The following is a 16,653-nucleotide window of genomic DNA, read 5'->3' on the forward strand; positions in this document are numbered from 1 at the left end:
TTTTCAGGGTCTGGAATCACGAATCTGCACGGTCAGCCTGCTCTGGCAATTTTCCTTAAGCAACGCCCAGCTCCTTGGTTGCGGAGCTGCGTATAACCAGTGGTTCTCCACGTATGATCCCCACTCAGCAGCACCAGAATCACTGAAAGACGAGAAATGCTCATGCCCAGGCCCTACCCAGGACTCCTGAGCAGACCCTCTGGGGGTGGGGCCCAGCAGGCATTCAACAAGCATTCCAGGTGATTCCGATGCCCTGCCTGGTCACGTGTGGGCAGCATAGCAAGAGAGGAGAGCCAAAGAGCTGAGTGTGGGACAGAGGCAGACCAGAGAATCTCAACCGGGGAACAAGGGAAGTAAGGACCCAAAGAAGCTGAGCAAGAGTAATAAAGACGGGGGTCAATGTCCTAGAATGTGCTCGGGTCAAATCGGTTCCCTTTGCTGGAGACAACGCCCGGGGATTAGCCCGTGGCTCTGGAGGTCAGAAGTCCAGGTGCGGCCTGGCTCAGCACAGACCTCAGTTTGGAGTCCCACAGAGGCTGAAATCTATGTGCCACTGGCACCTCATTCCTTTCTGGAAACTCAGGGATGATAAAGCTGCTTCCGAGCCCACTCCAGTTGTTGGCAGGATTCAGTTCCTTGAGGTGGGGTTGAGGGCCATTCCTTCGCTGATGGCCAGCCGGGAGCCTCTATCAGCATCTTCAACCTGTGTCCCTTCCTTACTAATGCCCCCTCCATCTTCCAATCAGTGGCCACGGGTAGAATCCTCTGTCACCTCAAATCTCTCTGTTCCCCCTTGGGCCACATCACTTCTACTTTACTCTTCTGTTGCATCTCTGATTCCAGCCAGAGAGAGTTCTCTGGTTTCAGGGACTCACAGGATCAGACTGAGCCCACCTGTGCTAACCCAGGATGACCGACCTATTTTGTTTTTTCAAGATTTATTGGTTTATTTGAAAGGCAGAGTGACAGAAAGAGAGGGAGAGACAGAGAAAGCTCTTCCATCCCCTGGTTCAAAATGGCCTCAATGGCTGGGACTAGGCCAGGCTGAAGCCAAGAGCCCAGAATTCCATCCAGATCTCCCACATGGGTACAGGGATCCAAGTACTTGGGCCATCTTCAGCTGCTTCCCCAGGCATTTTAGCAGAGAGCTGGATTGGAAACACAGCAGCCAGGACTCAGACTGGTGCTCATATGGGATGCCAGCATCACAGGAGGCGGCTTAACCAGCTGCACCCCAACGCCAGCCTCCAGTCGATCTGCTTTAGAGTCCATAACCTTAAATCCATCTGAAAAGTCCATTTTGCTTTGTAAGATAATAGTCATGGTTGTCTGAGGTCCAAATATGAATTTCTTTAGGAGACCTCTGTTCTGCCAATCACAGCAAGGAGTAAGCTCAAGACAGGGGAGGTGGCGATGTCAGAGGAGGTAGCGATTCCCGTGGGAAGGTCTAGGGTGTGTCCTTTGCAGTGAGGAGGGTTGTGGGCAATGTCACTGGGGCCTGGAAGGCCAAGGATTGAGAGGCTGCGTGTCTGGAGGTCAGCCACCTGGACGTTGGAGTTACTGATGGCAACTATGCCGCAGAGGTGGAAGGAAAGGATGTGAATGAACTCAAGTCCTCAGCACCTGACTTTCTCCTCATTGGCCATTAGAATTGCCTGGGGAACCTTGCTAGCATGCCTGTTCTGAAGTCTCTAACAATCCCGAATTCCCTTGTTTGGGGATGGGACCCACACTTTTTTTTTTTTTAATAGAAAGGCAGAGTTGCAGAGATAGGGAGAAACAGAGAGAAAGAGAGCGAGAGAGCGAGCGAGAGAGCGAGAGATCGCTTCCATCCACTGATACACTCCCCTAATGGCTACAATGGTCAGAGCTGGGCTGATCCGAAGCCAGAGGTCTTTTCTGGGTCTCCCACATGGGTACAGGGCCCAAGGACTTGGGGCGTGTTCCGCTGCTTCCCAGGCTCATTAGCAGGGAGCGGGATCGGAAGTGGAGCAGCTGGGACTCAAACTGGCGCCCCTGTGGGATGGTGGTGCCTCAGGCAGCAGCTTTACCCACTACGCCACAGCACTGGCCCCGTGACCCTCACTTCTGATGATAATCAGATCAGGAGCTACCACTGCAGGCAGTGAGAAGCCATTGAACTCTTTCTTGGTTGCAAAGCTGGTGATCAGAACTGTGCTTTGGGGCCAGCGCTGTGGCACAGGCCACGTGGGAGACCTGGAAGGAGCTCCTGGCTCCTGGCTTTGGATCAGCACGGCTGCAGCCGCTGCAGCCATTGTGGCCATCTGGGGAGTGAACCAGCAGATGGAAGACCGACCTCTCTGTCTCTACCTTTCTGCAACTCTTTCAAATAAATAAAATTAAAAATAAATCTTAAAAAAAGAACTGTGCTTTGAATTAAGCTGGGAATGCAATTGCAGTTACGGACAGTTTGAGGGGGTTCACTGAAGCAGACACTGACTTCCATATGTGCTCTTCCTAACATGGATCTGAGGATGCCCCTGTGGTGTCCACCACCCCGCCTGTGCTCTCTTTCCCCCTCCCCTTTCCTACTCCCTCTTCTCTTCACGGAAGAAAGCTACAGGGGCAGATGTTGGGTGCTGGTGCAGCTGTTAAAGTTATCACTTGGGTTGTCTGCATCCCATATCAGAACCAAGGTGTCTGGTTCAATTCTCAGCTATTTTGCTTCTAAGCCAGCCTCCTGCTAATGCACACCCTGGGAGCCAGCACTCTGGCATAGCAGGTAAAGCTACTGCCTGCAGTGCCAGCATCCTGTATGGAAATGCTGATTTGTGTCCCGGGTTCTCCACTTCCAATCCAGCTCTCTGCTAATGTTCCTGGGAAAAGTAGCAGAAGATAGCCCAAGTACTTGGACCCCTACACCTACGTGGGAAACCTGGATGAAGTTCTTGGCTCCTGGCTTCAGTCTGACTCGGCCCTGGCTGATGCAGCCACTTGGGGAGTGATGAAAGATATCACCAGTGGATGAAAGATCTCTCTCTCTCTCTCTCTCCCTCACTCCCTCCCCCTCTCTCTCTCTTTCCTCTTCTCTGTCTGTAACTCTGAACGTCAAATAAATAAAACTAAAAAAAAAAAAAAAAAAAACAAACTTGAAAATTGAGGGAATGGTATTTGACATAGCAGTTAAGACGCCACTTGGGTGGCCCATATCCCAAATCAGAATGCCCAGGTTTGATTCTCAACTCTATTTCAGGTTCCGGTTTCCCTTAGTGTGCACCCTGGGAGCCAGCAGTGATGATTCAAGGACTTGGGTTCCTACCACCCATGTGGGAGATCCAGATTTGAGTTCTGGGCTCTTGGCTTCAGCTTGGCCCAGCCCTGGCTGTTGTTGGCATTTGGGGGAATAAACCAGCAGATGGAAGATCTCCCAGTCTGGCTGGCAGGCTCTGTTTGTGTTGCTCTGCCTTTAAAATAAAATTAAAAATAAACAAATAAATAAATTTTAAAAGCTGAAAACTGAGTTGTCAGCTGATACAACACTAAAACTAATTTTTGAAATTTTGCTATGTGATTTTTGGCATATTACCCAGAAATGGTTCAAATTAAAAATGTCAGCAACAACCAAGTTCCTTCCAATCTCATCTGCTTATTTATACAATGTAATGTTTAACTCCAAGACAACAGACTAATAAAAACATAGGTCCACCAGCTCCAGATGAGAGACATTTTCAGAGCTGGCATTATGGTGCATTGGGCTGAGCTGCTACCTTGTGTGATGCTGGCGTCCCATATCAGAGTATAGATTCAAGTTCTGGCTGCTCTGGGTCCAATCCCACTCCCTGCTAATGCATCTGGGAAAGCAGCAGAAGATCCAAGTGCTTGGGTCCCTGCACCCATGTGGGAGACCAAGATGGAATTCTGGGCTCCTGGCTCTGTCCCTGGCCCAGCCCTACTTGTTGCCACCATTTGGGGAGCAAACCAGCAGATGGAAGATACATGTCTCATCTCTTTCTCTTCTGTCACTCTGCCTTTCAAATAAACAAATAAATATTTATTTTTATTTTTTTATTTTTATTTTATTTTATTATTTTTTTTTTTGACAGGCAGAGTGGACAGTGAGAGAGAGAGACAGAGAGAAAGGTCTTCCTTTGCCGTTGGTTCACCCTCCAATGGCCGCCGTGGCTGGCACGCTGCGGCCGGCGCACCACGCTGATCCGATGGCAGGAGCCAGGTGCTTCTCCTGGTCTCCCATGGGGTGCAGGGCCCAAGCACTTGGGCCATCCTCTACTGCACTGCCAGACCATAGTAGAGAGCTGGCCTGGAAGAGGGGCAACTGAGACAGAATCCGGCTCCCTGACCGGGACTAGAACCTGGGGTGCTGGCGCCGCAAGGCGGAGGATTAGCCTGTTGAGCTGTGGCGCAGGACTAAAATAAACAAATAAATCTTTAAATAAAATCTGTTTTTTAAAGAGGTCTTCCAGGGTGGGTATTTGAACCAGTGGTTAAGATGCCAGTTAAAAAAAAAAAAATGCCAGTTAGGGGGCCAGTGCTGTGGTGTAGTAGGTTAACCCTCCACCTGCAGTGTCAGCTCCCATACGGGCGCTGGTTTTTGTCCCAGCTGCTCCACTTCTGATCCAGCTCCCTCCTGATGTGCCCAGGAAAGCAGCCAAAGATGGCCCAAGTGCTTGGGTCCCTGCACCCAGATGGGAGACAGAAGAAGCTCCTGGCTCCTGGCTTTGGATCGGCTCAGCTGTGGCTATTGTGGCCATTTGGGGAGTGAACTAGCGGATGGAAGACCTCTCTCTCTCTCTCTCTTTTTCTGCCTTCCACATATATAAATAAATTTAAAAAAAAAAAAGATGCCAGTTAGAACTAAATGCCACACCCAAGTGCCTAGGTTCATGTATGGCTCTGCTCCCAATCCTGCACCCTGGGGAGCCATCAGGTGATGGCTCAAGTACTTGGGTCTCTGCCACCCACACAGGAGACCCAGATAGATTTCCTGGCTTCCAGCTTCCTCCTGGCCCAGCCCTGGCTGTTGTGAACATTTTGAGAGTGAACCAGCAGATGTGAGCTTTCTCTCTTTCTCTCTCTTGCTTCCTCTCAAATAAACAAACAAAAAAAAGCATTTTTTAAAAAGATCTTCCCTGACCATTGTACCAAAATAAGTGCACCTGGCCTCTCTGCTCGCTTCACCTGCCATGCTTTCATTCCTGACCTGTAATACACTCGCATCTGCTTGTTGTCTGGCCCTCCTGGCTAGAGCACAAGCTTCATTGTGGTAGAGGTTTTGCCCTGTTCACTTCTGTATCCTCAATACTAGCATATAGCAGGCATTCATTAAATATTTACTGGATGAATGAATGAATGAATGAATGGCTTCTATGGAGCTGCAGTGTCCATTGTGATGGCAGAAATCAGCTGGCGGGGAAAAGAGACCTCAGTGAAACTCTGAACACAGCGTTCATGACACAACGTTCGCTCACTCACTCTCACACACACTGACCTGGGACATATGCAAATGTACAGCAAAGGGAAATGATAATTGTGCTTGTAGAATGAAAAGTACACAACATTAAAGACACTATGCTGGCCGGCGCCACGGCTCACTAGGCTAATCCTCCGCCTTGCGGCGCCAGCACACCAGATTCTAGTCCCGGTCGGGGCACCGGTCCTGTCCCGGATGCCCCTCTTCCAGGCCAGCTCTCTGCTGTGGCCACGGAGTGCAGTGGAGGATGGCCCAAGTGCTTGGGCCCTGCACCCCATGGGAGACCAGGAGAAGCACCTGGTTCCTGCCATCGGATCAGCGCGGTGTGCCGGCCGCAGCGGCCATTGGAGGGTGAACCAACGTCAAAGGAAGACCTTTCCCTCTGTCTCTCTCTCTCTCACTGTCCACTCTGCCTGTCAAAAAAATAAAATAAATAAATAAATAAAGACACTATGTAATGATTTGTTAAGGAAAAGTAGCAGATTGTAAAATGGGACAGTTCCTTTTTAAAAAAAAATATATTTGAGAGGTAGAGTTACAGATAGTGAGAGGGAGAGAAAGAGAAAGATCTTCCATCCATTGGTTCACTCCCTAAATGGCTGCAACACAGGTGGCAGCTTAACCTGCCCCGCCAAATGCCAGGCCCAATGATTCTTTTTTTTTTTTTTTTTTTTTTTTTGGACAGGAAGAGTTAGACAGTGAGAGAGAGAGAGAAAGACAGAGAGAAAGGTCTTCTTTCCATTGGTTCACCCCCCAAATGCCCGCTACGGCCGGCGCACTGCACCGATCTGAAGCCAGGAGCCAGGTGCTTCTTCCTGGTCTCCCATGCAGGTGCAGGGCCCAAGCACTTGGGCCATCCTCCACTGCCCCCCCTGGCCACAGCAGAGAGCTGGACTGGAAGAGGAGCAACCAGGACAGAACTGGCACCCCAACCGGGACTAGAACCCGGGGTGCCAGCACCGCAGGCGGAGGATTAGCCTAGTGGGCTGCAGTGCCGGCCATGGCCCAATGATCCTTAACATACAGTTAGCATCCTGCTATAATCATAGCAATCTCAAATGTATATACGTAGGGCTGATATTAAAAACAAAACTATTTAGTAGGCTGTAAGTGGAATTAAGGGTGGTTTTATAATATTTTTTTCTTCTCTATAAAAAAAAATCTTGTAGTCTTTGTCTTTTTTTTTCCATAAAAGGAACATGTCTGAAGGCCCCAGGCACATTGGCTGAGAAAAATCCGAGCGCAGTGAAGTCAGCGGTAAAGTTCCCCAGAGACTCCCGTGCACAGCAGCTCCCATGGCGCAAGGGGCTGAGCGGGCCTGTGCAGAGGCCGCCCAGAGGCTGAAACCCAGCGGGGAGGGAGGCATGCTGGATTCGCATGACTAATCCCCGAAAAACCCACCAGACTGCCCGTTCTATTTAAGCCCAGGGAAATGCAGAAGTAAATCTACTTGAACCTAACTTGGCTTTAAAAGGAAACCAACTGGGCCCCTGCAGTTTTTGCGGGTGGGGGTGGGGCTTCCGTCACAGTAAGCGGGGAGAGCCCTGCTTCTCCCTCCTGCAGGGTCCATCATCAGGGGCTTCCCACACTTGGGGTTAGCGCCAAATTCTGAATCCATAAACTCACTGAGCAGAGAGTTAGACCAGCTTCTGAAAAAATGTTTATTTATTTATTTGAAATTCAGAGTCACAGAGAACTTCCATCTGCTGGTTCACTCCTCAAATGGCCACAACAGCTGGAGCTGGGCTGGTGTGAAGCCAGGAGCCTGGATCTTCAACCAGGTCTCCTACCTGAGTGCAGGGGTCCAAGGACTTGGGCCATCCGCTGCTGTCTTCCCAGGAGCTGGATTGGAAGTGGAGCAGCTGGGACTTGAACCAGCACCGTATGGGAGGCCAGCGTTGTAGGCAGTGGCTTTACCACAGTGCCAGTCCCTAGACCAGCATTTCTTAATGAACTAAAGCTAGGAACTTTTTAGTAAACATACAAGCCACAGAGCTGTTTATTTATTTGTATGTATTTGACCGAGCGAAAGAGATGTCTACTTCTTCACTCCCCAAGTGCCTGCAACGGCCAGGGCTGGGCCATGGTGAAGCCAGGAGCCCAGAACGCCACCCAGGTCCCCCATGTGGTTGGCAGGACCCAAATACTTGAGCCATCACCTGCTGCCTCCCAGGGTGTGCAGAGTACAGGGGACATGATGCAGGCCCTGAGACATGGGATGCGGGAGTCCTGACGCAGGGACTTAACTGTAGCGCCAAACACCTGCGCACTGCGGAACTTCTTGCCAAGAAAACTGCACATCAGCCTCCAATTCCGAAATCATTTTAGGGGCTCCATGCGCCCTTGAGTCCTATGCACTCCTAGTCCTCCCTGTACTGCAGATTAAGATCCCCGAGGGACCTGAATAAATAGAATGCCTTCCATACAACGTGTGCCACAAGGCCGCTACTTTTCAAGTTTTTGTTAGAATTGTGAAAAAAACCGAACCCATCAGAAGAAATGTTCCCAGAGGGGCAGTGAAGTTCAAGGAATGTACTAAAAAGGTCCTGAGCTCCACAGCCAGGCTGCCCTCCAAATAGCCCCGGAGGGTCCCTGCCGCGCTTGGCTACCCCGGGGACCAGGCACCAGAGGGCGCAGGACTCTGGGGTGCGACGTCCAAGAATCAGGAGCCCCGGGAGCTGGCCCAGCATTTGGGCACCTGCTGGTAGCCTCACGTGCTTTTACGTTTTATTCCCCGGTTATGCCTGGGGTTTCCAGACACGGACTGTCGGCGCGTGTCCGGGTAGTCACCAGTGTGCACCCAGGTGCCGGGGAGGCACTAGGGTACTGCAGGTGCGCGCCCGCGAGCCGCCCCCCAGGGACCCCAGCGTGGGTGGCCGCGCCCACCGGGGCTCCCCGCCCAGTGCCCTGCCCGCGAGCTCCCTCTCCTGGGCACCAGCCCGAAGCGGGGCGGGCGCAGGGCCCTGAACCCCAGCGCTCCGGCCTTGCGCGCCTGCGGACTCCCCACACTCTCGGGACGCGCGCGGTGGTTGGGCCGGGAGACCGCAGAGGGAGGCGGAAGTCGCCAGTCTCCTGGGCTCACGGCCAGCCGCCTCCCCATCCCGGACGGCCCCCACAGCGCCCTCCTCCTCGCGGTGCCCTCCATCCCTGAGATGCACGACACCTGGTCCCGACTTTGGCATCCAAGCCTGGCGCAGGCCGCGCCTCTTCAGACCCGGTGTCCGGCACCCCGTGGGAGCGTGCGCATCTGTGGAACGCACCAACGATTTTGCTTTTCCTGTTTGCCCCGTGTGGGCCTCAACCACACTTGCAGCCGTGCGCCGCGCAGCAGAAAGGGGAGCAGTCCGCAGGCTGCCGGGAGGGAATGGAGGGAAGCGGGCGTCCCAGAGAGCAGCTGGGGAGTGAGCGAGAAAACCGGCGCCCAGAGCCGGCCCCCGCGCGGCCAGAGCCCCTCAAGGGGGAGCCCCCACATCCCCGCAGGGTGAGCGCTCGGCTCCGCCGGGTACTGGAGACGTGGGCCCCGGAGAACCGCAGAGACGGAGCCGATCCACGGCAGGCACAGAGCGACACGTCCCCCAGAGCTCGGAGAACGCGGCCCTGCCCCCGGCTTCTCAGAGCTCGGGGGCCACGGCCGCCTGCAGGGGGCGACATGTTCCTTTGGCACTGCTGGGCTGGAGCGAAGACCAGAGCTGAGGTCATCGGAAAGGAGTGAGCCTGCACAGAAAGAATGCGGGTGGGACACGGAGAGAAGGAACGTTCCCAAACACGGCAGTGAGCAAGGATTAACCATGTAAGGGATGCCCGGGAAAGTGAGTGAAAAGTCGCAGGAAAGACCTTACATTCCAAATACAAACACGTGAATTAAAATGCTGGATATTTTAAAGAAGTCACCGGAACAAGACATTAAGCAAGATAAAACAGCTGTGTTTATGGATATGTGTCAGCGTCCTTGAAGCTTTGAAACAACAGAATAAACGGCAAAGGAAATCCACAGGGGATCCTATACAGAGTACCTCGCTGGAGTCCTGGCTTCCAGTCCAGCTCCCTGCAAATGCACCTGGGGGCGCAGCAGAGGATGTCTCAAGTGCTTGGTCCCTGCCACCCCTGTGGGATCCTGGATGGAGCTCCTGGCTCCCGGGTTCCTCCTGGCCCAGCCTTGACTGTTTGGGCATTGGGGTGCGAACCAATGAATGGATGATCTCTCTTTCTGTCTCTCAGTCTTTTTCTCTGTCACTCTGAGTCTCTCTTTTGCTCTGCCTTTCAAGTAAATAAATAATAAATATGTATTTTAAATTTTTAAATGACCCTTGGTATATCTAGGTGTGGTAAGATCCTCCTATCCCTCTGTATATAGCCTATTGAGTGTGTTTCTCTGGAGAACCCCAATTAATCCAAGCTGTTCCATCTCATAGAGCAGAAATGGCTGCAGTTTCTTCAGAGTACACACCCTCGTGGCCAGCGCTGTGACGTACCGGGTAAAGCCGCCAGCTGCGACACCGGCATCCCATATGGGTGCCACTTTGAGTCCCGACTGCTCTACTTCCAATCCAGCTCCCTGATAGTGCACCTGGGAAAGCAGTGGAAGGTGGCCCAAGTGCTTGGGCCCTGAACCCATGGAGGAGACCCCGAAGCAGCTCTGGGCTGCTGGCTTCAGCCTGGCACAGCTCCGGCACAGCTCCACCACCTACTTGAAGAGCCACCGCCTGCTGCCTCCAAGGGTGTGCCTTAGCAGGAAGCTAGAATCCGCAGCGAGCCAGGACTCAAGCCCAGACACTCGGCTATGGGGTGCAGGCATCCTAACCAGTGACTGAACTGCTACAACAGTATCTCAGTCTCTGACCTCCTTGTCTCCAGTGACCCAGTGACCTTTGCCCTTCTTCCTGCTGGAGCCGCCCCTTCCCTGTTCACCTGCCGAGCCTGTGCTCTCCAGCACCCCCGTCCTCCAACCACAGCCACCGGCGCTTGCCACCCTCCCTTCCTCTCCTCCCTGCCTCCTGTTTGCCTGTGCGCTTCCATCTGAACACACGCTGCACAGCAGCGGGGCGGGGCTGCCCTTGTCCGGTGAGCTGGTGCCAGGACCTTCAGCTTTGCGACTTCTGGATTCTCTGTTACACCACTGAAGTCACTCTCTCCCGGTGTCACCAGACTTCCTTGTTGCTAAACCAGAGGCAACTTCCGTCTGTATCTTCTCAGTCCTCTCTTCTGGGGTGAGTGTCTTCACTCCTGGAAGTCCCTCCTCCTGGTGTCCTCAGACGCCGGTCGCCACTCATTTTACCTTCTTGGATGCCCTTTCTCCAGCTCAGCTCCCTCACTAATTTCTTCCTCCCATCACTCCTGTAAGCGTTGCCACTGCTGGGCCTCTGTCCTAAGTTTACTTTCTCTCTCTCTCTTTAAAAAAAAAAAAAATTATTTATTTGAAAAGCAGAATTACAGAGAGATAGGAGGAGACACAGAGAAGGATCTTCATCTGCTGGTTCACTCCCCAGATAGCTGCAGCCGTCTGGACTGAGCCAGGCCAAAGCCAGCAGCTGGGACTTGAGCCTGCACTCACATGGAATGTGGGCATTGCAGGCAGCGGCTTAGCTGGCTGTGCCACAGTGCCGGGCCCCTAGGTTTACTGCTCTTGTCATTTTAGAAATTATTCTCATACCCCAGGTTTCAACAATCACTCAAATGCCAGCGATGCCCAAGTCTAAACCTCAGGCCTTGATTGCCCATTGGATATCGCCACCAGTCTGCCTCTCAGGGGCCTGGAAGTCGACGCGCCCAGAACTGAAACTTCTCTTCTCTCGCCTGACCTGCCCTTTCTCCTCACGAAAGCACCACACTCTGAGTAAAAACCTGGAAAAACACACAGCAAGACCAGCAGATGTTATCTCTTCCCAAAGCCAGGAGCCTAGAACTCCATCCAGGTTTCCCATTTGTGAGGCAGGGACTCAGGAACTGAGCTATCACCTGCTGCCCCCCTGGTGTACATTAGTAATGAAGTAACACCTTGACAGCAGAGACTCCATTTTAGAGCGCCCGAGACTCCATCTTGAGAAAGCACAAAGCACCCCCCACTGTGAGACTCTGGTCTGAAACTATGATCTAACCGTACACTGCATCCCACTTGGCAGAACACAGAACCTCCCTAGCATGATCGCTCAAGCTTAAAACAGAGGCTGCACCTGGACTAATGTTAAGACTGTAATTTGTCTATTGTCAAGATTGTAATTGATATTAGTTTCACACAGGCCTTAGGTCAGCTTGACCCTAGTAACCAAGTATTCTCCCCAATCCAAGCAACCATGTAGTCCCCCTCCCTCCTGTGGTTTGGCCTTTATAAACCTTGTTGCTTTGAGCTTCTGGGTTGAGAGAGTTCTTTAGGACATGAGCAGGCTCTCCTTTTATTGGTGTGTGGTGTTCCTCTATTTGCACTCGCTCAGGCACAACAGCAGGAAGCTGGACTGGATACGAAGGTGGCACTGGAAGCCAGGCTCTGTGATATGGGTTGCAAGTATCCCCAGGGGTAGCTGAACCCACTGAACTACCACACTTGCCCCAGGAAAGGATATATGAACAGTACTCATTATTACCAATTGAAGAGATATTAAAATGTCTTAGACTTTAATACATTCCATTTTTTTAAAAAAAGTTTATTTATTTATTTATTTATTTATTTATTTGAAAGAGTTACACAGAGAAAGGAGAGGCAGAGAAAGGTCTTCCATCCGATGGCTCACTCCCCAATTGGTCACAATGGCCAGAGCTGTGCCGACCTGAAGCCAGGAGCCAAGAGCTTCTTTTGGGTCTCCCATGCAGGTGCAGGGGCCTAAGGACTTGGGCCATCTTCCACTGCTTTCCCAGGCCAAAGCAAAGAGCTGGATCAGAAGTGGAGCAGCCAGGTCTCAAACCGGCACCCATATGGGATGCCAGCACTTCAGTCCAGGGCGTTAACCCGCTGCACCACAGCGCCGGCCCCAGTACTTTCCATTTTAAAGACTTTGTTTCATTTAAGAGGTAGAAAGAGAGAGAGCTGTCATCTGCTGGGTCACTCCTTAAAGAGCCAAAGCTGAGCTAGGGCCAAAGCTGGGTGGCAGGAATGCAATCCACATCTCCCGTGTGGGTGACAGGAACCCCGTGACTTGAGCCATCACTGCTGCCTACCAAGGTCTGCATTAGCAAGAAGCTGGAGCAGCTATCAAATCCTGGCACTGCAATGTGGCTCTGAGGCATCTGACCTGGGTCTTAACCACTGGGCTCCGTGCCTGCTCCCTGAGCCTTCCTTTTGTTGAGCAAGTTGGTGAATGGAAACGCATTAGAACCTAGTTTCCCCCTAAGGTCCTGAGTCTCTCACCTGTGGCTTCTCCTCCACAGGTGACTTGGAGAGGAAGGGTTGTGCCTGGGCCAGCTGCCCAGCTTGCACCGGCGATGGACACGGCTCATACAGCAGGGAGCAGAGTTGGGTGAGTGGAAACTGCGTTTGCCTGCACATTGAGGAATGGTTTTTGGCTTCATCGCAGCTAGCTTTTTTTTTTTTTTTTTTTTTTTTTTTTTCTGACAGGCAGAGTGGATAGTGAGAGAGAGAGAGAGACAGAGAGAAAGGTCTTCCTTTACCGTTGGTTCACCCTCCAATGGCCGCCGCGGCCGGCGCACCACGCTGATCCGAAGGCAGGAGCCAGGTGCTTCTCCTGGTCTCCCATGGGGTGCAGGGCCAAAGCACTTGGGCCATCCTCCACTGCACTCCCTGGCCACAGCAGAGAGCTGGCCTGGAAGAGGGGCAACCGGGACAGAATCCGGCGCCCCGACCGGGACTAGAACCCAGTGTGCCTGCGCCGCAAGGCGGAGGATTAGCCTGTGGAGCCACGGCGCCGGCCGCAGCTAGCTCTTAAGCTTACTGTAAGAGGCTGGCTCACACGTAAGGCTGGACGTAGGTGTCCTCCTAGCACACTCCAGTAAAATGCCCCAGATCACCTCCGAGCTGTGGGCCCCCAGAGGCAGGTGCCAGGTGTTAGGTAAGTGGACTGGGAGCTTCCTAGGAAGGGAGCAGCCAGCTCTGGTTGCAGAGTTTCCACAACGGGCCCACAGCAAAGCAGTGCCAAGAGGTGCGGCGCTTCTGGGGCACCGCTGTCACTGAGAATGCAGAGCAATCCCAGGTCTCCGAGCCAACGAGGCTTCGGCTGTCATTCATTTAACCTACTCCTTGTGTCATCTGTGCAAGAGAGAATCTTGGAGTGTCGTGCAAGAAAGCCCAAAACTCACCAACTGCTTCGAGAAAGAAAATCAGGGACTGGGATTTTTTGGAAATATTGAGTGTTTCAAGTAGCAGCTGAAGTGTCAGGATTCCGTGTCAGGCTCTCCGCGTGTTGCTTCAGCTGTCCCTGCTACAGCCCAGACGCCCCAGCGCGGCAGTGCCAGGAGCTGCCTGGCCTCACTCCCACCTCACCTGCCCCCAGCAGAGATGGCTGGGTCTCTTCTCCCTCTGCTCCGACCTGGCCTGGCCTGGCTCAGGGGCAGATAGCACTCTCAGAGGTGGGGCTATGCAAAGATCTGAAGACCACTCTTGATTCAATCAGATGTATCACAGGGACCGATTCACATAGCACAGATCTGGCTATTGGGCTCCTAGCTGGGTGACAAGACAATTTCCAGGGTGGAAGAAATATTCTAATTATAATTACAATTAGAAAGTTCAAATTAGAATATGGGTGACTAACCCTCATAAGGATTGCTACATCATTGCTAAGTAAATGCTTTTCTTTGAAAATTTTTTAAAAGTTTTACTTATTTATTTGAAAAGCAGAGAGAGAGAGAGAGAGAGATCTTCCATCCGCTGGTTCACTCCCCAGATGTCTGCAATAGCCTAGGCTGGGTCAGGCTGAAGCCAAGAACTAAGGGCTTCATATGGATCTCCCGCGTGGGTGGCAGAGGCCCAAGCACATGGACCATCTTCTGCCTTCCTAGACCAAGAGCAGGGAACTGGATCAGAAGTAGAGCAGCTGGGACACAAACCAGCACCCACATGGGATCCCGACATTGCAGCCAACAGCTTTACCTGCTTCGCCCCAGCCCCAGCCCCAAGTGTTTTTCAACCTTTCTGCAAAGTACACATAACTCCAGCACTCTGCCTGTGCTAAGTCCACGTACTAGAGTACACAGGAACCCAGCCGTGCCCTCTGCCCTTGCTTTGTCACTGCCTCCAAGGCCCCTCAGCAGTCCACTCTCTGTTGACAATTTTTTCTTTTATCTGAGAGGAAGAGAGAGAGAGAGAGAGTGTGCTAGCGAGCCAGCATCCAGCTGTTGGTTCATTCCCCAAATACCCCAACATCCAGGGCTGGACTGCGGCTGAAGCCAGGAGCTGGGTACTCAGATCCAGGTCTCCCACATGGGTGGGAACAACTTGAGCCTTCACCAATATCTCCCAAGGTCTGCATTAACAGGAGGCTGGGGTTAGGGGCTGGACCTGGGCATTGAACCCAGGCTCTCCAATATGGGACTTGAGTGTCTTAACTGTAGGCCTATCACCTGTGCCTCACCCCACCCCCTGCTGACTTCTAAGGCCTCAGCTGCCTCCTGTGACACCAGTATCCCATCTGGGTGCCAGTTTGAGTCCCAGCTGCTCCACTCCCCATCGAGTTCCCTGCGAATGGCCTAGGAAAGCAATGGAAGATGGCCCAAGTGCTTGGGCCCCTGCACCCATGTGGGAGACCCAGAAGAACTCCTGGCTCCTAGCTTTGGACTGGCCCAGCCCTGGCCATTGAGGCCATCTGGGGAGTGAACCAGCAGGTGGAGGATCTCTCTCTGTAACTCTGACTTTCAAATAAATAATCTTTTAAAAAGAAAAACAAATCAAACCCTTCCCTCTGCGTTCACTCCCTCTTATCATCTCCTGTCCTATTGCTTTCTTCTTCATTTTGCCCAAGGGAGAGCTGGGAAGTGCTGGAGTTGGGAACAGATCCAGCTGCAGTTTCAGGGAAGGGCCCTGGTGGCTGAGAAGGGATTTCCTCCCAAGACCTGTTGCAGAGGAGAGGAGAGGAGAGAAGAAGGAACATGTGTGTTGCAGACTCCACCCACGGGTCCTGGGTCTCATCCTGGGTGAAGCCAGGGCACTCTCTCCCGCCCACCACCATGGGTCACCTGGCTTGTGCGTCACTTCTGTGTGGGCCAGTATGACACCAACCCCACGGCCATGACAAGCAGTGAGGCAGCCCAAGACAGATGGGGGTTCTCACCCCTCTCCATTCACTCTCATCCAAGGAAGGATCCAAAGCTTCTGCCTCTGAGTTGCAGTTGAACTTGACTTTGTGCGTTAGTCCTTGCTGCTGCCTCAGATTTCTGCCATTTCTTGCCTTCTGGGCACTTTGCTGAGGATGGCCTCCTCTGGTTTCGGGGTTCACGTTACACCCCAGCCTCAGCTCACAGCAGCAGTGCTCTTGGGGCTCAGCGGCACACCTGCACGCTGTTGAGGTAGGTGGGGGAGCAGGCATCTACCTGGTCCTCTCTGAACACCAAGGACGAAGAAGAGAACAGCTGCCCTGCCGTGAGGGAAGAGGTGCTCAGCTTCAAGGTCCAGGCCTGCCCTCCTCCCCCGGCCCCCGTTCTCTCTCTAGCGGGCCTCTGGGCATTCAGTGCTGGGAGCCAGGAAAGGACACAAGAGCCGCAGTGTCCGAGTCCCAGGCACTGAGGAGACAGAACCAGGAACACTGTGGGCAAGAGGCTGGTACAGGGGACAAGTGAGCCTGGTGCTCAAGGCAGGGCCGTGAGGCGGCGGTGGCAGCTACTCCAGGCGCTTTATGAGGCTCCAAGGGGGCAGCATCCGGGTGGAGAAAGCCATCCTTCTCTCCTCTTCCTCCAGGGAAAGCCGAAGACCTCTTGCATACCTATTTCATTCGCTTACTCATCATTATTCTGTTTTTTGTTTTTATTTGAGAGACAGAGTGAGTTGGTGTAGTCTTGGCTGAAGCCAGGAGCCCAGAACTCCAACCAAGTCGCTCATGTGGGTGGCAGGGATCCAAGTACTCGAGTCAGCATCTGCTGCCTTCCAAGGTGTGCAGCAGCAGGAAGCTGGATCAGCAGGTGGAGTGGGGACTCAGTCCCAGGCACTTCGCCATGGTTCGCAGGTATCCCAAGCGGCTGTCTTAACCACTGTGCCAAACGCATGCCCCTGAACTTACCTTTTAATTCCATTTTCCATAAATTTCTTGAAGTCCCCTCATATACTC

Source organism: Lepus europaeus, chromosome 7 (assembly GCF_033115175.1).
Source record: "Lepus europaeus isolate LE1 chromosome 7, mLepTim1.pri, whole genome shotgun sequence".
NCBI classification, from domain to species: Eukaryota; Metazoa; Chordata; class Mammalia; order Lagomorpha; family Leporidae; genus Lepus; species Lepus europaeus.